The sequence below is a fragment of the Manacus candei genome, unplaced genomic scaffold (assembly GCF_025592945.1).
Source record: "Manacus candei isolate 608988 ecotype Guabito, Panama unplaced genomic scaffold, ASM2559294v1 h1tg000057l, whole genome shotgun sequence".
Lineage (NCBI taxonomy): Eukaryota > Metazoa > Chordata > Aves > Passeriformes > Pipridae > Manacus > Manacus candei.
Genome location: NW_026138105.1, coordinates 14,843,656 through 14,865,804, shown reverse-complemented (window position 1 = coordinate 14,865,804; position 22,149 = coordinate 14,843,656). Strand labels below are relative to the sequence as shown.

Here is a 22,149-nt window from a genome sequence, read left to right as displayed (position 1 = left end):
TCTAAAAATGTTAGCGCGTGTCACTGTCAAAGCAAATGCCAGAAATTAGCTTTCTTTCATCTCAAAGAAGAATAATTAACTTTGCAACTGTTTCCAAAAGTGCTAATTAATGGGTTTCACCAACTTGACTTGTCAGGATACATCTTGATTGGAACAACAGCTTGCTCTTCCCCTTGAGGATTATGGCTCTTCTTGGACTCTTTTCCTCATCCACCAATTTAGTGAGTTGTGGAAATGGATGTCATTTATAACACAGAAATAAACACATGGAAAAGGGAAAGCTTTGGGGCAAAATTACCATTTATTAATTACTGGTGTTCTTTATTAGCAATAATGTAAAAACACAGTCTTCCATTTAAAATAAATAATCTTTAAAAAAGATGGGATTTTTTTGGCTGTTTAGCTTCCTGAAAAAACAGGACAAGTCTTCACCTGAGATGGAGATCTCTGCATGGGGATGGCTTGGACTGGGCTGGAGAGAGGATCTCCCTCTCTTGCCTTGAAAATTTCCTTTTGGACCCAAGTCCAACAGAGCCTGGAGATCCACTCTCTCTCCAGTGCTTTAAGTATTTAAATTCCTCCAGCAGTTTACATAATGTGTTTTCTTCTCTCAGCTTTCTGCAGGGCAATAAGTTGCCTGACTTTTCAATACTGAGCTCCTTCCCAGTTACACCATGTCACTGTTTGGATGTGTCCCCTCCTTCCACCAGGATGGGATCTGCACTTCAGCTGCCTGTGTTGAGATGGAAAGTGAAATGCTGAGTTTGCCAAGAGGAGTCAGCTATCCCTATCCCACAGTAAGTATGTGAAAGCCATATCACACTGCCACAATTCCTGGAACCCTTTGGAAACCCAAAAGCTTGGATGCACCTGACCATTTGAGAGACACTGGCCTGGAGAACCAGTGAGGGTCATGGTCAGACTTGATATAAACAATCTGATGAACTCTCAGACCCTTATATGTGTTCCTGGAAATATAAAGCAAATCAGGAAATCAAGTGGAAAATCCAGGAGGTTATTATTAAAACTCTGCAGCTCAATTACCATTATAATAAACTTTACACCAGAGGTCATTTATGTTCATGGCAATTAGGGAGGAAGGTTATGGTTTGAGAAAAGGGCATAGCAACTAAAGAAGGGGTTTATTGCAGGAAACCTGTCCCTAACACTGCTGCCTAAATTGGCCATGCCAGGCTGGCAAACTGGAATCGTGCTCAGCTGGGATGCAGAGGCTCTGCAGACACACACCCCGCAGCAGCTGCTCCCAGTCCCCCAGGAGGGCAGCTCTGGGGCCACCTCAGCTGGTCCCTGACCCTCCCAGGTGGAGGAAGGAGTGGGATGACATATAAAGGAGTTACTGGAGCACAGAGGGCTGGTTTGCCTTGGAGAGGAGCTGCAGGAAGGACAGATCTTCAGGAGAGGTACAGTGTTTGGGGAATGCTGTGCTCTGAAAGGCTGAACCTGTGCTGGGTGTCCTCTCTGGTTTCTCTGGGGTGAGGTGGGTTCTCTTATTGCCTGGAAGAAGAAAATGTGTCTCTGAGTAAGAGCCGTGGTCATGTTGGCTGTTTGCTACCCCATAGACTTGTGCTTGGCTTTTGGGGTCAGAGAAGGAAGTGTCCAGGGTTGTGTGCCTTCTCAAATAAGGCTCTGAGGGACAACTGGAAGGTCTGGCTCGAACAATGATCCCTGGCTTGGGTTTATGCAGGGCTTGATGGTGGCAGCTCTTCTAAAACTATATTGTGAGAGCTGGGGAGAATATGACCTGAGTTCAGCAGAGAATAGTGGACCTCCTGCAGGGCTGGTGGTCTCTCTAGCTTGGTTTTTGCTGAGCTGTGTCTTTTATTCAGGCTGTGGCAGTACAGGGTTGATGAACTGCTCCCTATAGTTAAAAGCACCTTGGGACACGAGGAAAAAGTCTGTGCACATCCAGGAGCAGGTGAAGTGGCTGTGAGGCACGTGTTAGTGCTTTAAGTTCCTGACAACTGATGAATTGGTAAATTTTAAGCAACTCCATGTTTTTGAGCTGTTTATGATTTCTCTGTTGCTGTGTCTGTAGCCTGAGCAGAGTTGTGTTTTCATGGTGATGAACCCCAGGAAAATTTCAGTCTGGCATCTTTGTTGTGGGGAGCTGGAAGGGAGGAGGAAAAACAGCATCACAAGGTGGGACCAGCAACCTGGAGGAAATCCTTTAGAATGGTTAAACCAAGTCCTCCTGCCACCTGGTCACAGACCAGCCTGCAAGAGTTAAACCTGAAGCAACTTCACCTTCAGGGATGTCAACATTATTCACTAGATGTTTCTACTTAATTTGTTTCTATATTTACACTTACGGTAGAGGCTAAAATCTTGTGTTGCTGCATGTTTAAGTGGCATCTATTTTTATCCATGGAGGAAGAGAAGAATTTTGACATTTACTGGAAGGTGTGGGGTTGTCATAGCTCTGGAAGAAGAAATATTCTGAAAAAAATAAATCTCTTACCTACTTACTGCCACTTTTTGAATTTCACCTGTAGAGCCCAAGCAATCCACGAGATTAAATTTAGGGCAACAAAAAATGTTTAGGGCGTAAATTTCTGTTTGTTTTCTATTTCAAATGGCCTTTTATTCTAAGGAATTGATGTGGGAATATTTGTGCTGGTTCCACATTCACCTGGTGCTGAATACACAAGAATCTCTTCAAAAGTTGGCTGAAACACTAATAGGAAAAATAGTTGTGTAGTTAAAACGAGGCCCAAAAAGTTCTTTATAGAGGAATCAGTACTGTGTTCAGATGCATGTCAGGGGAAGGACTGGAAATGGCAGCGAGTACTGAGTCTGCGCTGAGGTCAAAGGAGTCCTTGAAGAAAGCTTGTGGTGGTTTTCTACTTGTTTGTAAATGTGAGGGGAGTTTTGACAAGTCCCTGAGGTCTGATGAGAAGAGCAGCACACAACACATCAAACCTGGCTGTATGTAGAGCTTTCAGTGGTACCTAAAATCACCAGCACTGGCTCTGGCAAAGGATGTTCTCAGGTGCTCACTGTCCTCAAAAACCTGGGGGAAGGGAGAAACCCTCAATGTTTAGAAGGAGGAGGGTGGACAGAAAGGGGGTGATGCTGCATTGCATCATTGCCAGGGTGTGCAGGGGAGATGGCACCTGGGATTTGGGCTTTTTGTGTAAGGCACATGCTGGGGCTCCAAAAAGGGTGAGTGAGCACAAGGGAGAGTGAGCAGCTGGGGAAGGAAGGGACTTCTGCACAGGGAGGACTGGGACAACAGCTCAGAGCCAGCAGGACTCCCTCTTGGCAGTGCCAGTCTGCACCTGTGCACATACATGTTGGTATGACAGGCCATGAAGAACTCTGTGCTGCAGGTGGAACAGGCTGGGTGCTGCAGGTCCTTGGACTCCTCTATCCCGTTTTCAGGGCCCCCCTACAATGGCATGGCAGGGAGAGGTGCATGCTGTTGGCATGGCAGGGAGAGGTGCATGCTCTCTGCATGCAGAGCCTTGGCCTCCCCACCCAGCAGGAGCTGGGGAGGGTCCCTGGGCTCTCCTCTGCCTGTCCCCAGCCGTGCTGTCCCTGCCTGTCCTCCCCAGCTCCAGAGCAGAGGGACACCAGCCCTGTGGGGTGTCCTGTGCAGCTGCCCACAGCTGGGGTGGCAGTGTGGGCTGTGCTGAGGGGCTGGAATGCAGATGACGGCTTTGTCTCTGTTTGCTGGAGTGCATCTCGTAACCAGAGTCCTTCCCAGTGCATATCCCCCTTCCCACCCCCCTGCTGACAACCCCTCTGGATTGGGCTCCTCTACTAAAAATTGGTTGGGAATGAAGGAGGGGGGAGAAACTTTATTAGTGTTATACATTATTTTCCTTCTCTCCCTTCTCCCCCTCCCCTCCCTGCATGATGAATGGCCTGGTACTGAGATGGTAGCTCCAGCCCAGGCACTCTGCAATCTCCTCCTGGTCCCCTGCACAGACAGATGGGACGGCCCATGTCCTGACCATGATTGATTAGCTGGAGAAAGCCTGTTGAGTGGAGTTCCATGAAGATTGATGCTTTCTCCTTCTAACAGCATTTCCAAAAAGTTTCTATTACATTTTGATTATGTTTATAGAATCTCACTGGTCTCCAGGAAGATTCAATCTTCTTTTTCCCCCTCTCCCCTCTGTGCAATGTGTGTAACTTCCCTCCTGTGCATATGCTGTTCATCCATCTCTTACCTTTATTCCTTTAGGGGTGCCCCCAGAGGCCTCTTAGGACAGTTCCCTTCCCATGTCCCTTCTGTCCCCCTGCACAGGTACCTCCTTGTTACTTATTGCCCTCTGACTTGTTGAGGCCACAAAGCAGGAGCTCCCCAGCATGAGGCCTCTAAAAGCTGCAGAGCAGGAGGAAGGAGCATTATCTGGGATAACTTCATGTAGAACTGAGATGTGGGACCACCAAGGGTGGTGTCTGGATGAAGAACCCCTGTTTCCCAGTGCAGGAGGCACATCCCACATGTATCTGCTTTGCTCTGCCTGGACTTCCTGCAGCTGGAGGGCTCTGCTCAGCTGATATCAACTCAGATGAAAGTCCTTAAAACTGCAGTACCTTTTGAGCCTGGGGGTTTGTGTGTTTGGCAGGGGAGGGGCCCAGAAACATGAGCTATTCCAGCATTGCAAGCTACCCTCTTGCAGCCAGGTGAAGGGAGAGTGGAGCATGTCCCAGTGCTGTGTGGACTTCAGCATCACTGCAGGAGGAGAATTTTGGTTTGCAGGGAGGCTCAAGCCCTGTGCAGTGTGGTCTGGGGTTACCCATCTAGGAAGGCTAATATATTTTTTCAGTAGCTCCATAACATGTAGATATGTGGTGATTTTTAAGTAACAGCTTCAGTACAGTGCTGAAAAATGTGCTCACTGCTGCACAGAAGCAAAGATAAAGTTGGTCCCTGACATCAGAGAAATCAGCTTTAAAATGCTGGCCTTCTCCAATGTGTGAGAAGGGAACATTTTCATTTGGTTCCTAATTGTAGCAAATAATTATGTTCCAAGATCTTATTAAGAAAGTGGTTCTCCTGGACTTTCCTTCTTATTTAATAAACAGTGACCTGGTCTTTTTTTTTTTTTTTTTTTTTTGTGGAAGAAGAGTCAGAGGCAGGCACCTTCCCTTCACTCTGGGGTCTTCTCTAGGAAGCAGAGCCACTTGCCTTGTGCCACATCAGTGAATGAGCAGGGGCTGCAGGTCCTGGACATGGGAACAGCCCCAGAGCTGGAGTTCCCTGCATGGGCTGGCACAGCTGCAGCCTGGGCTGGGGAGCTGCCTGTGGCTGCCTGTCTGCTGCTGTCCCTGGGGAGGAGGAGGGAATCTGGTGTTTGCTGCTCTCCCTTCTCTCCTTAGCTGGGAGACTGTGGGTCTGTGCCCCAAAACCTGGGATTTATGGGTAAATGGGAGCATCTCCCAGGAGTTATCCAAGGGGGGCTGTGACCATCTTCACCCAACAGGGACCCCCTTCCCCAGCTGGTAGAGTGCAGTTCCCTGGGGCAGGGCACAGGTACTGGGGGTGTCCTGTGTTGAGTGGTGAACACCAAGCCAGTGTGTGGGATAACCTGGGAGAGGGCAGCTGCTCACTGCAGACCTGCAAGGGAAGGAGGGATGAAGGGGTGCAAGGAGCTGGTGTTGCCTAAGGCTTTGCCAGCCTTTGTGACTGTTGTGATGGCAGGAATCACTAGCACAGGTGTTTGTTCATGCCCTGGTGTGCTCCTCAGTGCTGGCTGAGAACCATGGCCTGTTTTACACTGGAGAAACTGGGATCAAAGCAGTGATAAACAGTTATTGAGGGCAGGTGAGAGACAGACAGGACCAGTGCTCAGCAGCACAGACACAGCCTGCCTGGCTCCTGCAGAGGGGCTGTGCTGCCCCATCACCAGCAGGGAGGACACAGGGTGTGCAGGACTCAGCTGGGCTGCCTGCTGTGTCCCTGCAGCCCTGGGTGGGGGCACACAGCCCATCTGCCCCATGTGGGAACTGCTGCTGTGTCACTGTCAGTACAAGCCATGCAAGGACTTCTGCTGTAATTTTTTGTGCCCTTTCTCCTTGTGTAAAATCAGGGTGGGCAGGAAGCCCATGATTTGTGTTGCAGAAGCATGTTTGTGTAATCCCCCTCCCTGTGGTGCTCTGGAACACAGTCCTCCAAACCCCTGAGGCCTCTCCCTCCCCATCAGCTCATCTGCCTGTCCCCGCCATCCCAGGCTATTCTTTAAAATATAGATCCCATTTTTTATTTCTGCATTTATTACAAATGCAAATTACAGATGAAAACATCAGCTACACAAACCATTACTCAGAGGAGCATCTTTCCAACTGCTGGACTTGGACTGAACAGCTTGTGGTTAATTTGCTATATAATCACTGCCTGCAACAGGAAAGCAAGTGCTTCAACTGTGCTAATATTATGAAAGGGGAAGTTAACCATAGAGATAAATTCTGAGGAGCTGCAGCTGGGATGAAAGAGGGAAATAAATGTAGCTGGAGTCCAGGCTTCAGGCTTGCAAAAGTGGCTGCTTGGATATTTAAAGGGATAAAAGATAAGAGTTCAGGTTAAACATGTGTTTTTTGAAGTTGCTTTCAGCCTGCATATATTTTCCCAGAGGCAGAGGATTCCTGCAGCTCCCACTGACCTGTGATTCCAGCAGTGCCCTGGACTGTACACACCATGCCAGTGGAACACACTGCCTGCTCTGCCCCAGTGCTGGGAGCCTTCCCAAGGCAGCTGCTGTCTGGAGGCAGACACAGGCACCAGGACACAAAGGAGAGGAGCACACGGCAATTTAGCTGGCAGAGATTTTTACTGGGGGGAGGAGGTTCTTCCCCAGCACTCAGGTCTGTGGTTTCTGGCCCAGGAGACAGGGAGTCTGTGTCCCTGGGCTGTTCAAGTGTGTCCCCACTGTGTGGTGCTGTGGAAAGGGATTGGTGGTGGCTCCAGAGACAACCTGCAGTAGGTAACAGGTCCACTTACTCCTGGCAGAAGAGATGCTGAGCACACATATCAGATAATGGCTGAAGAACTGCTCTGCCCTGGGACTGAGGTGTTGTGTGGCACTGCTCTGTGCCCTCTGAATGCACTGCCTTCACCAGAGCTGGCTCAGCACCCCAGGCATGAGACTGAAACAATATTTAGACCTTTCCAAGTACCCAAACCTCCTTATTCTTTCATTCCTGTACCTCCAGTGTAATCACAGTACAACACTCATACTGTTTTGCAAAGTGCTCCAGGGATTAAAAATGTTTCTAGAGGTTATCTCTGGGGACAAATCTGAAGTCTTGTCTAACTTTTCTCTGAAGGCTTAGAGAGGCAATAGCTCCAGAGGAGTGGGAGAGTGAATCAGCTCAAGATGGGCGAGCTGGTTCTTATGAAGCAAGAGAGCTCCAGCAACTCTGCAGATTTACATCCTCTGCAGACACCTTCTCTGACTCTGAAATGTTTGTTTCATTGCTTTTCAGCGTTTCCCAGGTCCAGAACAAAGTCCTGGGGTTGGGGAGGGTGCATGAAGTGTCAGGACATGATTTGTACCTGGGAGAAGTTGGCTGAGGTTCCTGCTGGGGGAGCTGGAGGGTTCCCTGCAGCAGATCCTGTGGCACAGGGGTACTGGAGGGGTGTTCAAGCCCCCATTCATCCCCACCACTGTGAATAAATGATGCTGGCAGTGCAATATACTTTTAAGAGCCTACCCTTGCCAGAAATCTGGCTAATCAGCACCAGCAGAAGGTGCCACTTAGCCTCCCAGTGCTGGGAATTGGTTCTCATGGGACTTTCAGACCTCGAGGGCATGTACCAAGGGCATGATGCTCAGTGTAGGTGGTGTTAGCTCCTGACAAACTGGAGTTGTGAATGACTGGCCATAACAGGGCTTTTCCAGTGCTGAGTTTGATTCCTGGACCTTGTTAATCTTAGGGAAATATCCCTCAGTCTTTTGTTTTTTAAATTGATAGTGTTTTATTCAGTCTTGAGCTATGAGCATTTCTCTGAAGCTGATGGGTAAAAGCACCTTCATCCCCTCCTGTTATTCACTGTGGGACAGTGGCAACTCTCAGCTCTCACAACTGCACCTCCAGAGGTTAATCATTGAACAGGCAGGATGGAGATGCTGGGGGGGTGTACAGAACAACAGGCCAGAGGCTCTGTGTGGGCAGGGAGTGGGCAGGGGGTGCTCTGGGGAGGGGGGGAGGTGTCTGGACAATGGTGGGGCTGTTGCATCAGTGCTGGCCTTGCAGTTTGACTGCCCAGACAAAACAGATGAGCCATGAGGCTTTGTGCTCAGTCAGGAGAGGATACTAGGAGGGGATATCACAGCAGGGATCACCAAGGCTCAGTCTAGCAGAGACCATCCTGAGATGTGTGTACAGTGCTGTTACCTGCTCGGGTCTGGCTGTGCCAGCTCAGCCTGACACAGCAAGAGCCACGGGGAAAAGGCCCTCAGCCCTGTGGGTCATGGGTGAAGCTCATTTCCCCCTGGTATCACCACTCTTAATGGAGAGAGCAAGGATGGGGTGCATTTCATGAAAGGAGCATTCCTAGGATTGCTTATTAGTCTGGCATTCCAATAGCTACAGCTGAAAAGAACAGGGGTTGGACCCACCTCCCTCTGCTTTGACCCCAACAGCCTGCTTCCTCCTCTTACCATGGCTGGAAAATCACCTGGCTGGTGCCACTCACTGTGGGCACCTCTTGGTGTGCACAGGGATGTGCAGCTCGGCTTGGGGAGTGGGGTGGCTGTGACCAGCAGGAGCAAGGAGCCTAAAGTTGTCTGTTCAGGCAGCTGACTGAGGCTTTCCAGCCAGGAGATGGGGATGGGAAAAGCAAGGCTCTGAGGAAGCCACTGGAGCAGCCACACATTGGTAACTTCTGCAAAGAGCTGCCCAAAGCTGCAAGTGAGGAAATTCCCAGTGCAGTGTCAGCAAACCACAGCTCTGCACGGGCTGATCCCTGTGCAAAGGGAGGGGAGGGAAAGGAAGGAGCTTCTGACAGAGCAAAGCAGCTGAGAGAGGCTGCTGGCAATGCCAGAGCCTCCTGAGCTGTTGGTGTGACTTGGGCACACCAGTGTGGTGGCCTGGATAAGGTGGTATTTCAGTGCTGCTTTTTGGGGTGCAGATCTCCAAAGGGCTTCAGAGAACCTTCAGTACAGAGCAAAGATGCTCTGGGCTACCCTTGCACTACCACAGCCTGGGGATATTTGCCTTCTTCAGCATGGGAAGCAAATGCAGAGGCACCCAGAACACAGATCTCCTCCTTGGAGTATGAACTAGAAGTGCTTTTAAGCTTAAAGCTCCTTTTCCTTCAGCCCTTTTGGAGCTAAAACCCTTCAGAACAGCCAGAAAAAGGCTGCAAATACCATAAAGATTGGGAAAGTCAGGAAGATGGGAAGAGAGGGATCATTTACTCAAAACTAGTCACTTCTGTAGCCCTGTAATGGGCAGCTCCACAGCCTGGCTATATGTTATATCAAGTTTTTGTTGGCTTTAAGTATTTGGTTTGCCCTAGTCCTTCAGAGGTACTAATTTGCTTTATCATCAGGCCTTTGATGGAAGCAGTTTGTTACTTTAGGGTAACCTGCCAAAAGTGTCTTCCAGGAGAAGACACGAGGCTCGTTCTGTGCAGCTCTCAGGACTCAGGTGCTGGCACTGGAAAATTCAATAGTGTTCTACTAATAACAGGGGAAATACAATAAGCCATTAGATAACTTGCTAATATTTCAAAACAGAAGGAAAGCCCAGTGTTCACAAGGTTCCTCCAACATCTTTTCACATAAGGTGAATTCAAAATCAAACTCCGAAAGAGGGATGGATTAATCAAGTGTCTGTGTACATGCCCACATTCACATAGAGGATGATTTCTAAAAGCATTTCAAATCTCCTGGCATTTTTGCATATAAAAAAATTGCTTTTCCTGGTGTAGACAAAAGGCAAGGTTTATTCAGGCTATGAGCTGCTGAAGCAAAAATTGTGACTATAAATTGGGAAGCTGCTTTTGGTACCTTTGCCCAAAGACTAAATGCTTCAGAGCAAAATCACAATAAGTGATTTTGAGAATAATCAATAGCATAAAAATCAGCTGGCAAAGAAAAGACCCTGTATCTATAATGTATTTTCTAGATATTATTAAATAATACATCACAAGTAAACTCCTGAGTGATGAGTTTGGCAGCTGTTTACAAAAGGTGGCAAACCCAGGTACTATCCTTCCTCTGCTCTCCTCCTGGGGATGGGATTAGCACCCCTGTGGGATAAGTCTTCCACATAAATAAGTTTTCCTTATGGAAAAGGGTTATGAGGTGTGCTGGTGCCAAAGGTGCAACTTTCAGATGTGACTGAGCTTCAGGGTCATGCTGGTCTGCAGGAAGACACTGTAGCTGGGGAGACAGGACTTTCCTGTCTCAATTGGCCCTGTCTGTGGGGTGTTTGGTGCCTCCTCATCCTCCTCTGGGGAGGCTCAGCTGGGTGCTGAGGGGCAATAAAGCTCTGCATGAGAAATCCAGGAGGCTGGAGCAGTGTCCTGGGCAAGGATGGCTGGTGTGGGGGGCTCTGAGCCTGCCCTGGCACTGGGGGAGCAGGATGGGGGCTTTGGGGCTGCAGCAGCTCAGCCCTGTGCTCCTCCCAGTGCTCTGCATGTGCTGGCTCAGAGCTGGGGCTCTGGGCACTGCCAGGACAGGGGGTGGGCTGAGCCTTCATCTCCCTGAGCACGTGGACTCAGGGTACATCCTGTGCCCCCTGTTTGAGTGGAATAGGAGCTCTTAAAAAGGATCATTCCAAGTTGTCCCCCAAAAGCTGGTGTAGTGGTATCCAGCCAGGCAGAGCTCCAGTGAGTCAGTCTGGCAGAGAGGGAGAGGCATTTGTCTAGTTATTCACTTTTGTCTGGTTACACTCTACCTCTCAAAGAAAAGCCTTTGAACATAAAATTCAGCAGTGTCTTACAATTTTCTGGCTTTGTTTTAAAATGGAGGCAATTTTTTCTAGCCCAGGGATGTAACTGATCTTTTACCTTTGGTTGGGCTGTTTGTTAAAGGAAAGATAAAACATGCTGTCCATTGATCTGTCCTCACCCTGAATTGCAGTTAGTGAGGAGGGCAAGATTAACTGTTGGAGAGCAGCACTTCTGATCCCAGCACATGTAATATTCTTTTGTAGGCACACACTGCTCTTGCAAAGCAGTTCAGGTGCCAGACCTGGCAGCTCTGGTATCCCACTGAACTCCAGTCACTGAACTGAAGGTCCCAGCAGTGTCCCCAGACCCTGCATGGTGAGGTGGTGGCATGTGGGTGCTGCCCTCCCACAGGGACTGAGCTGAGGCTGGTGGAGCTCATCCCAGCTCAGCTCCTTAACCACAGTGGCAACTTAAGGAGCTTCCAATGCAATTACACAAATGCATGGGAGAACTATCCAGAGCCATGTCCATTAAACAGAATGATCCTTTCTGGCTCAGGGAGTCCCTGGGCTGCAGAGCTGGAGTCTGGAAGGACTGTTAACTTTATATTCTATGAGCAACTTCTGCTTGCCACTGTTGGAAAAGGGGTGTTGGTGAGGTGGGAATTGGTTTAACTTGTGTTTGTGTCCTCTCACAGCAGACTTCGAAGCACTGGTGTTGGTAACCAATAATCAAATGGTACAATGCTCTGTAAATTGTCATAAACCACATCCAGACTTACTCAGATAGACTGAGAGAAATAATTTCATTCTGGTTTTGAGTGAGCTGCATTCACAGAGTGCAGTTTGGATTTGGTAGATGCTCGTGTGGTTGAAATCTGGCTGACAAGCTTGCTCAAACTTAACTGCAAGAGCTCTCTGCAGTTCAGCCTCCCTTTCCAGCACACCTGGAGAGGAGTCAGCAAAAGGGAGATGCTGGCAGGGATGAAAGCCAGGCTTTCTTAAGGGAAGAAAAATTGCAAATAAAGAGGTGAAGCTACATACCAACTTCCTTTTAATAGAGGAAAGCAGATGACTCTGTCCTGATGGGCTGTCAGGGTCTAGCCACTGCTGTACTATTGAGAAATTACTGTATCTGCCCTTAAGACCAGACATATTTGAAATAACTGTGAAATGTTGCATGATATCATCAGTGTCTTATCTGAATAATGACTAATCACCATTTCAACCATTCCTGCCTCGATACGAAATATCCTGGATATACAGGCAGCAGGAAAAGCCCAAGACCCATTCCAGTTTCTGCCCTTGAGGATACCTTGGATACCACAGTGCCAACACTGTTTTTATGTTTAAAAACTACGCAATTACGTCACCCCTAAATTTTAGGGCTTTGGTTTACTCTTCATTTTAGCAGCTTTTTTGCTACCTTCTTTCAGCTTTCAATTCCTTGATCTTTCACAGTAGAATCTGAGATCAAAACTAGATTCCATGGGAATGACAAGTTCAGGTGGTGGGTAAGGTATGTCTCGCTTCACACATGTTTCTGCAGAAGGACAACATCAGCAAGAACTTCATGTGGAATCATTGCAACAGCTAAGGATGCTTTTTGAAGTCTGAGCAGGCTGTATGCCCAGAGACCACGCATCAATCTGACAGATCCAGAGTGTAGAACAGGCCTAATTCTCTCTCCTCAGGGGAACAGAGGCTGAAGTGCTCCTCAGTGTGGTCACTCCAGCCCCTGCACTGCACAGTCTCATGATTTATGTGGAGGGTCTGATGTTCAGCTCTGCAATAAATCTGTGGGTAGAGGCACAATGGACACTCTGGGAACTGGTTAAATTTCACTGGTGACAAGTTTTATATCACACCCAGAACTTGGCTTATAGGAAAGGAATGACAGTTGGTGGCTGTAGGTTCAGGGCTTGCTAACAAGAGAAATGCTCTCTCCTGTGCTGGGACCATCTGAAAGCTGCTTCATGTGTGGTCACCTTGGTTTTCTAATATTTCATAGAGAAAGATGGTTAAGTGGCAGCAGCAGCTGGTGAGGGAGCAGATGGTGCCACCTGCATCATCAGATGTTTTATCACATTCTCTGTTATATCCCACAAAGAGTGGCTGGGAAGCAGAGGAGAGCGTGGGAGCTGGTGTAGGTTGTGAAGGTGTGAAAAATCACAGGTAGCAGCATTGCTTCCCTGCCAGGCTGCTGCTTCACTCAGCACTGGGTTCAGAAAGTGCCTGTGCTGAAGAGCAGGTCTGTGCCCAGCTGTGCTTCAGACTGCAACACTGCGTTTGGGAAGCTCAAGGCTTCAGAGCAGGCTGGCTGTCCCTGCTGCCAGCCAGGGATCAGGATCCACTGCAAACCTCCAGGCAGGTTAAGATGAGCTGCCTGGATCACAGGCAAATCCCTACATTCACCTCTGCCACGACCAGCCTGGACACCACTTCCTAATCATTTCCCAAAGAAGGTTGAGACCTGTGGTAAAATGTGCTGAAGGGTCCAACTTCAGCATGTGGGAGTTCTGAGCCCATTGAGTGGCTCTTGATTTTTCTGGGCTAGTACTTGAGGTTTATGAAAACTTATGAGCTGCACAAGGGCTGAGTCTGGGGTCCAAAGGAGGCAGAGGGTTTATTTTCTCAGCATCTCACCACACAAACCCAAAGAGCACACCAGTCCAACAGGGCAGGTTTTAATGTCCTTTCTGCAAAGGATCTGTACCAGAGGTCAGCAGCAGCAATAGTGATTAGAGTGAATACTGAAGTATAATATCCCCCAAGTGATGTGCTCAGGGGGGCAGTGGTTTGCAGGACACACGGGAAGATGAGCCAGTAACGAGGTTCATCCAGCAAAAGGGACGGAGCAGCAAGAGCAGTAGCAGGGTGTGCTGCTGGAGACAGGCTGCCCACAGCAATTCCCTCCCACAGCAATTCCCTCTCCTCAGCTTTGTTTCTGCTCCTGCTCTTTATCTTGCTCATCTTCCTCGGCAGCTCTGTCCATCCATCCTCCTGCTGTGCCAGCAGTGGCTGAGGGGGGATAACCCTGGGCTGGGGAGGGGGCTGGTGCTGGGGCAGAGGGGGCTCCGTGGCAGTTGTTTGTGTCCCAGTCAGCAAAGCCATTCAGCACCGAGGGTTAATGTTCCACCGCGGCCCTTGGAGGGGGTGGGATGGCAGCAGAGGGTGAGGAGGTTGGCAGTTGTCAAGCCCAGAGGAAGAGGAACGTGTGTGGCTACAAAAGGGGAGGAAGCCCATTGTGTCAGGAACAAGATGGAAGACGGTGCCCGGCGGAGCTGGTTAACCCGTGATTAATTAGAGGCACGCTTTGAATCCTGCACCTGGTTCAGCATTAACAGTTTCTGTGTCGTGCAGGGAGGCTTCCCTCTTGGTGATTTCATTGTCTGGGCTTATGTGGAGCACAGGGAGGGTTTCCTCAAAAAAAAAATCTTCTGGAATCGAGAGAATATGTGCAAATCTCAGCTTTCGTTTGAGGGGGGAAAAATAAGGAAAAGAAAAATCCCAAAAAGCAGAACAAGCTCCTGGGTTTCAGAGATGAACAGGAGAGGAATTGATAAGAGGCTTGGGGTGTTTGAGGTAGTGAGGAGAGTCGTGGTTTTGAATACTGTACTAGTTGTGTTGCACTAGCCTGGGCTTTCTGAGCCCAGCCCAGCCCCTGGCAGTGTCGGGGAGGTGTGGGTTGTATTCCAGGCATGTCTGCAGGTCTGTGCCTCTGTATTAGTGTTTATAGGAAGTCAATGAGATGGAACTCAATAGAGAAAAGGAAGACTTAAGAGTCACTGGAAGACAAATGTGAAGGCCTGGCACTCAATAACTTTACTGAATCATATCTTTTGCTGCTGTATGTTTCTGGGTAACAGGAACACAAGAAGGGAGAGCAGACCTGTGTGCTTCAATAGGCTGTTCACCTGCCCCTTTGCAGAGAGGGGATGTTTTATTTCTCTTGATAAAAAGTTATCCATCCTCTGCTTGATGTGAAGTCAAGCAGCACCATGAATCAGGAGGAGTGTTCTTGGTGGGTACAGACCAGGCAGGGCTTGGGCAGATTCTGCAGGGCAGGCTGAGCTTCCAACTGAACCTGTGAAAACTTCCCCACTTCTGTCTTATGAAAAGGGTGATAAGATGGAGATGCCTGTGATAACAGGTGTGGGATTCAGTAGCCACAGACTTTGTCACACTAGAGATGGATGGGGCCTGTTCAGTCAGCTGCAAAGTTGTGCATAGTTCAGGTAGCTTAATTTTTTTTATATAGGAAAATCTTTTCAGGTGGCTTCAGTTGCCAAAATAAGCTTGAATTCCTAGGTGTAAGTGAAACAAAAGCGCAAAGCAAAAAGCTCTGGCACAGCTATCCCAGCTGGGATGGATTCCTGGAGGTGGCAGAAGGGCTTGAGCACAGTTGTCTTTCTGAATTTTCAAAAAATTTTACTGAAACTTATCACAAGCTAAATGTATGGAAGTGTGGGAAATGGTGATACTGAAAAGCTGCTTTGTTAATTGATAAATATAATTAAGAGTACCACATTAGTATTCATTTATATGGCTAATTAGCTGGAGCAATTTATACTAATGCATACTTTTGCCATAACCCCAGCAGTTCTGCTTCCTGGGCAGCACATTTTTGGATACTAACACTCTGTGGATTAAGCAAACACTTTTGAACACCAAAGTACCAAGTCTCTTGAAACTGAATGCGTGCAAGGCATGTCAGCAAGGAGGGTTTGGGGACACCGGGGTGTCACAGCCCTTTGGGCAGGACAACAGAGCCCAAGGCTCCCTCTCTGGGGGTCTGGGCTGTCACGTGCCAAGGGCAGGGTGGGATGTCCACTCTGCTCTGCATCCAGCAGCCTTCTCCAGCAGAGGATGGGTGAGTGCTCTGAAGAACAAGAGCTCTGTGCTTGGGGAAGCCCAGACTGCAGCAACAATGGAGCACTCACCCAACAACTCCCTCCCCCGTGACAGGGGCACTTTGCCACTGAATTCCCAGGCCAGGAAAGCCTCGGCTGATTCCCCTCCTGCCAGAGGAGGAGCTGCAGTGCTGCAGGCTGAGCTCTCTGCCAGCCCCAGAGCCCTGCTCTGCCCTCCTCACGGGCACCGCTGGGCTCGTGGGCAGGAGGGGCTCAGTCCCTAAGGGAGGGGGGTTTTGCTGAATTCTGCCTTTTGTACCAGACCTGTCAGTGGTCACACTGCAAGTTGGAATATGGTGAAATTCCAGCTGATGTGACTGAAGCCCTGGGGCAGGAGAACCCATCCCATGTTCCCACAGAGGCTGTAACAGCATCCCAAAGCCCTCACTACAAGCCCTAGAGCTGCATCCCAATGGTCCCAAGGGACCCTCTCTGTGCACATCCCTGCTGCAGGGTTCTGAGCTGGCACTAATTACAATTTTGCTAATTGTTCCGAGTTCCACTGCCTTGCTGCTTTCCACAGGCAATGTTTGGCCATGGCTTTTTGCTGAAGCAGGGGCTCTGCTTGGAACCTTGATAAAATCTGCAGGGAGACACCTGCCAATCTTCATACACAACATCTTTATTTAAATTTATTGGCAGGATTTAGAGAAATTCTGTGCTGCATCAGTTGGACTTCATTAAAATAATAAGAGAGCTAAGTTAGTGAAAACAAACCTGGCCAGTTGGCAACCTCAGACTTTTGTCAGGACTGATCTATGCTGGAAGATACAGATTTAGTCTATCTACAGTAATAAAGTCCCACGATCCCATGGTTAAAATGTCTTTTTCCCTGCTAGCTGATGCAATTCATTAATTATATGACATTTCCACAATGATTTCTCCAGAAGAAGGGCCTGAATGCCAAGGTTTACATTACATTTTCAATTACAAAGATATCCATATGGTGAGTCTGCAGTATGTACAACTGCTTAACATGCATCCAAGCCCTGCTGCAATGCCGGGCTTGGACATGCTGCAAAATCCCTTTCTGGTTATGGGGTTGCTGGGTTCCCACACTGGTTGTGGGGTGGGGATGGCAGTCAGGTGTTCCCTGCAGGCAAATTGTCGGGAGTTGAAGCCCAAATCCTTGTGTTCTTTTAGGCCACCAGACTTTGTTAACAGCCTCTTGAGCTGTGGGGATGAGTTTAAATCAGCATTGGAGCCCATCAGGGGCTTCAAAAGCAGCAGTGACATGAGCAGGATTTTAGACTAAGACAAAAGGGTGTGGAATTCCCAGGCAGGCTCCAAGGAGCTGGTGAAGGGTCAGAGCCCATCTCCTGCTGCCTGGTGGCACACGTGTGTTCCCACTGTGACATCTGCTTTGCCCCAGCACCCCTGCAGCAGGATCAGCCTTGCAGGCACCCAGATGAGGGGCAGAACTGCAGGATGAGGTGCTGCCAGGACACAGAACTGGACACAGGAGGGGTATCCTTGTGTTGCAAGGTGCAGTATTGGCCACACTTTTTCGTACCAGGGCTGGTCCTGCCCACACAGGATCAGCTGCTGCCCCAGAAACTGCTTAATGAACCACTAGTATGAAGGGTACAAGTTGTGATTCAGGTACTACAAGGTCTGAAGAAATGTATTGATTTGCAGTTCTCAGGTGGATTGCAGCAGTTTGATGCTCAGCCAGCACCACATGACCCATCCTTGGTTCTCCCCAGCAGCTCCTGCCTGCCCCAGGCACTGTGGTCATACAGGTGGGCCCAGAAAGGAAGGCACAGGTTTTATTTGACAGCACTGGGGGGTGGGGGTGTACCTGGAAACTGATACCTGGCACCCTCGAACAGTAAAGCTGCAGGTTTGTTTTTTCCCAGCTCTGGACAGAGGACACATCCATGGCTTCTCCCTTGCCTCTCCCAGGGCAGGACCTCCCTGTCCCCCTGCCTGGCCATCTGCAGTGATGGTCCCTGCAGCTCCAGAGCCAGGAGTCAGTGCTGTTTGCACAGCCCACTCCCATCAGCTCTGCAGTGCCCGTAACCTTAGAGCAGTAAACCAGTGGCATATATATAGTTGAACAATTATATGTATTGTGACTAAATTTCCCCCTGAAGATCTCATTCACGATGTTAGAGTGAAAGGATCATAAAATGAATTAATAGCTGATTCACTGTATAATTTCCTAGTTCAATATACTTTAGTGTACCAGCTAAATGAGCCATACACAGCATTCAGCTCAGCCAGTTAACAGCTTTATCATTGAGATCTCAGGCTTAGAAATAAAAGCAATTCTTCTGAAGTAATTGCGTCTAATTAAAAGAAACATTTAAAAAGTGTAACCAAAAGGAATTCATTTCAAATGGAAAATTAATGCTGAAAAATAGCCCTGAGCTCTCTTGTCTTTGCTAATAGCTAAGCATTCTCAGAATAATTAAACTGTTTTGAGATGTTGATCCCTTCCCCTGTTAGAAATGGCCTGGCACAGAGCAAACCCTCAGCATGGCCCTGGCTGGGCGTAGCTGTGGGGTTTGGGTGAGCAGGGGAGGAGGGTTCCCACCCTGATGCTGCTTCCATGGAGCAGGGTCTTTGCAGCTTCTCTTGCCAAAGCAGGATTGCCCAGCCAGAGGAGCTGAGCTCAGCGTGGCAGGGGCTTGGGAGGCTCTGACAGATGCTGGGACTCCCCATAAAAGCAGAGGAATTGATTGAAAACAGCTCTCTTTAGAAGTGTGGGTTTGAGTAAGGGATTTTGTCAAGATATTTGCTCACCTCTGCAGCACCCAGTTAGCTGAAAGGTCAGGGTGCATTCCCAGGTGAAGCCTGGTCACTGCTCTTCTGTTGCTTTTTTCCCACGAGCAGAAAGTGCAGCACTTTAACTGTACCCAAAAAGGTCCCTCAGTAAATATCCAGCACTAGCATTCCAGCTGGTGTTTGTGCTCTGGGTATGTACCAGCCTGGCTGCTCTTGACAGAGAGGATCCTAACTCCTGGAGGTTTCTCATCTGCTCCTCCATCACTTGCTCCTTTCCCTCTGCTCCCTTTGTCAGGAGCATTTCAGAGCTGGGTGTGCAGGGAAAACCCCACTCAGGTGCTGCCCTTGTCCCTCAAAGCCTCCAGATGCCTCTTCCCCTCCCTCCAGTCAAGGCTTTGCAGGTGTCAGAGCAGGGTAAGTGCCCCCTGTGACACTGAGGGTGTCCCTGAGGGTGAGCACAGATCCCCCACCATGAGCAGGAGCTCTGGGTTTGCTCTCCTGTGCTGGGCAGGGAGTGCTGCTCTGAGGAATGGGGGGTGTCTGGGTGCATCAGGAGACCCAGAGGGGTGGCAACTGGGGTGACAGGGATGTTTGGTGCCTAAAATAATTGTTAAAATGCTTCATTTGCATGGATCAAATGGCCAGGACCTGTTTTAGCTGGTGCTGCCAAAACAGACACCACCACAGTGGGCAAGGAATTACCACCATTGCTATAGGACCCAGGAGCTGGGAAGGGATCTCAAAAGCTGCTGCTTTGTCAGGAAACACAGATTCCCCAGCTGTGAGTCTTTTCCTGGAGTCTTTTTTTTTCTTGAGATGTGAATGTGAAGGCAGAAAAAAAGTTTTGAAAACGTCAATGTTTGTTTTCAGCATCGTTGTTAGTGTTTGATTCTCATACTGAAGCAACTTCCCATTGGGAAGCAAAGGCTAAGTTGATTTCTTTAAAGTGTTAAAGAGATCAAACCCAAACACTTCTGACCCAAGTGACTTTTTTTGCTGGATAACCAGGACATAAGTGCTTTTGAGACTTTGACTTTATACTGGTTGAGGGAGGGAATTTGTTCTCTTAAAATCCTTGTGGGATGGGAATGTAGTTTCTCATGCTGCTGCAAGTGGGAAGCTCAGGGAATCTTTGGGGGCTGTTGCTCATTACTGCCAGTACCAGCTGAATTTGCTTTTATTATATTATTTGGTAACTATGACAGAACTGGGCATATTCTATACCTGAGACTTCTTTAAAATGTTCCCCATGTAGCATAATGTGGTGTGTAAATGCACATTTATAGCGTTGACCCTGTAAAATAACCTTTGTCTCTGCCTTGTTTCCCTTTCCACAACGTTGTGCTGTTTCATGTGTTTCCTTGATGTTTCTCTTCAAACTGTAGAAAACCAAAGTTTTCTCCCTTTTGTTCTGGAGGCAGAGCAGAAGGGTAATGTCTCAAGACAGGATTCTGTGACATGTATTGCCACATGTTTTCATTTTACAAAAAAAATACTGAGAGCATCACAACTTCTCAGAGAACAGGTAAAATTGGTCCCTGGTCTTGGCAGCAGGTCACTGAAGGCCCTGTCCTGGTTCACTTGCTCAAAATTCTGCATCTATTTTTTTTTTTGTATGATCCAGAAATTTCTTTTTTTTTTTTTTTAAATTCCTGAGTGTTTCTAATTGAGCTAACATTATTAGAAGGTTTAAAAAAAAAAAAGAAGAACCTTTCCCAAATTCCCTTTGCGTTTCAGTAGCTCTTTAATATGCAAGGCAGCAAGAGATGAACTGGGTCTAATTACGAGTCCCTGGAGTAGCCAGTCAGAAAATGAATTGATGCCTTTTTCCTTATGAACAATGCATGTACCACAAATTAGAGGCGCCATCACCAGAGATTTAATTACAAAATATCATTACTTTCACACATCATTTCAGATTTGGCCTGATCAAATCAAAGTTGGGGGAGAGAGAGAAGGGGGGGGACGGGTGAAGGGAAAAACTGCACCACTAGCAGGGTCATTCGTTCAGGGGTACTTGAATGCAGAAGGGAATTGGTGTTATTGAAGCTTCCCAAAAGGCAATTCTGCACAGAAGTGGTGGCCAGGAGGAAATTCATTTCCTTTTCCAAGGGAGGCTCCAGGCAGTTCAGCTGCCCAGGGAAAACATGGCATGGTCAGGACTGGTTTCACTGGGAGCTGCTGCCTGAGGACCACGGGCACGTCCAGCTCCAGGGCAAGGCTGACCCTGCTTGGGGAGAGGGGATTTCTTGTCAGGGAGGAAAAATGTGATGAAAAGAGCATTTAGTCTGCTATCACTTGGCTTTAGCTGGGCTGCCTCTGGCAGCAAAAGCTGCATATGGAAAAATAAAGGATTTAATCCCAAGATGCATCTAAGTGTACTTCAGGCATATACAGTGTCCATTATCCGGGGTCATTCCTGACAAGCCTCCCCTAAACCAAATGCTGAAACTGGCTGCTCGTGCCAAAGCACATGATGGATTTTGTCAAGGGGAATGGCTGCCAAGGGAGGCCTGGAAACTCGTTTGCTGAAGGGTTCAGCCCACTGCTGTGGTTTAAAGGTCATGGTGGTTACCAGAGGAAGGGTCTGGTGTGTGCTGGGGGGGAAGGGGCTGCTTTTGCTTCCCTGGTCTCTATTCAGCCCTGGAGAATATGGGAGAGAGCAGATCATCTTAATTCTAGGAGGTGAGTCCATCCCAGTGGTTGGGCATCTCTACAGCTTGTGGTGCTTCTTACTGCAGTTTGAAGCAAGTGCAGTTAAAATGCTCAGTGGTCCCTGTCTGATGAGTAAATGAAAGTCCTTCTTCAAGCTGAGCATCCCAAGTAAGAGCTCCTCCCTTTTGGTCCATGCCCAGTGAAAAGGGATAGCGCAGTTTTCACCTTGGAGTGTGACTCTTGGCTGCAGGAAGGTCTCTGGGCTCAGTGGTCCCGTGACAAAATGGAAAACCTGGGGAGTATTCAGAAGTTGAATGCCTTCAGTGCTGTGTACTCACCACTGCAGAAGTGGAAGTGTCAGAAATATCCCAGTGAAACAGAAGGCAAGTTAGTGTCTAATGTGTGCCTGAGTGCTGATTTTTGTTAGTGGATCAAGGCTACATCATCAGAAAAATCTTCTTTTTCCATGCCAAGAAAAAAGTGAGGCTCTTCTCCTTGTGGAGTGGCAGCTGCCTGGTGCTGATCGAAGGGCTGGCTGTGGAACAGGGTCACTCCCCCTGAGCTGACCCACAGAGCCAGTCAGCAGAGAACAGGGGTGCTGGGGAGGGGAGGGCAGGAGGGCTGCTCAGCCCTGGGATGATTTACAGCCCCTGCAGCCAGCCCAGGCCAGGGACTGGGATTATTTCCCGGCCGGACGCACAAGCCAATCGTTTCTAGAAGGTAAAATGCTCCTCAAAATTTATGAGGAAAATGATGGCTTGTTGAATACATGATGTAGCGAGATGTGGTTTTACATTAACTTAAGAGGCATTTATGGGGCAATATTCATCTTCCCTGTATTATGGCAAGTATAATATGAGAGGATGCTATGTCATGGGGATATGAGACCTGACAGATACAGTGTACACTGAGGGGAGACCACGAGGAAGCAGAAAAAGGCAGGAATAGCCACTCACAGGCTGAATGTGGATTGGGCAGG

General features: G+C 48.5%; 1 long non-coding RNA gene across 2 annotated transcripts in view; it reads left to right on the top strand.

Moving 5' to 3' along the window:
- Positions 1-1,028: 1,028 nt before the first annotated feature.
- Positions 1,029-22,149, top strand: part of LOC127477978 (uncharacterized) — a 45,330-nt gene continuing 24,209 nt past the window's right edge. For both annotated transcript variants that reach the window (XR_007907082.1, XR_007907081.1), the window contains exon 1: positions 1,029-1,421. This is a non-coding gene — a long non-coding RNA (uncharacterized LOC127477978). The remainder of the gene's footprint in view (positions 1,422-22,149) is intronic.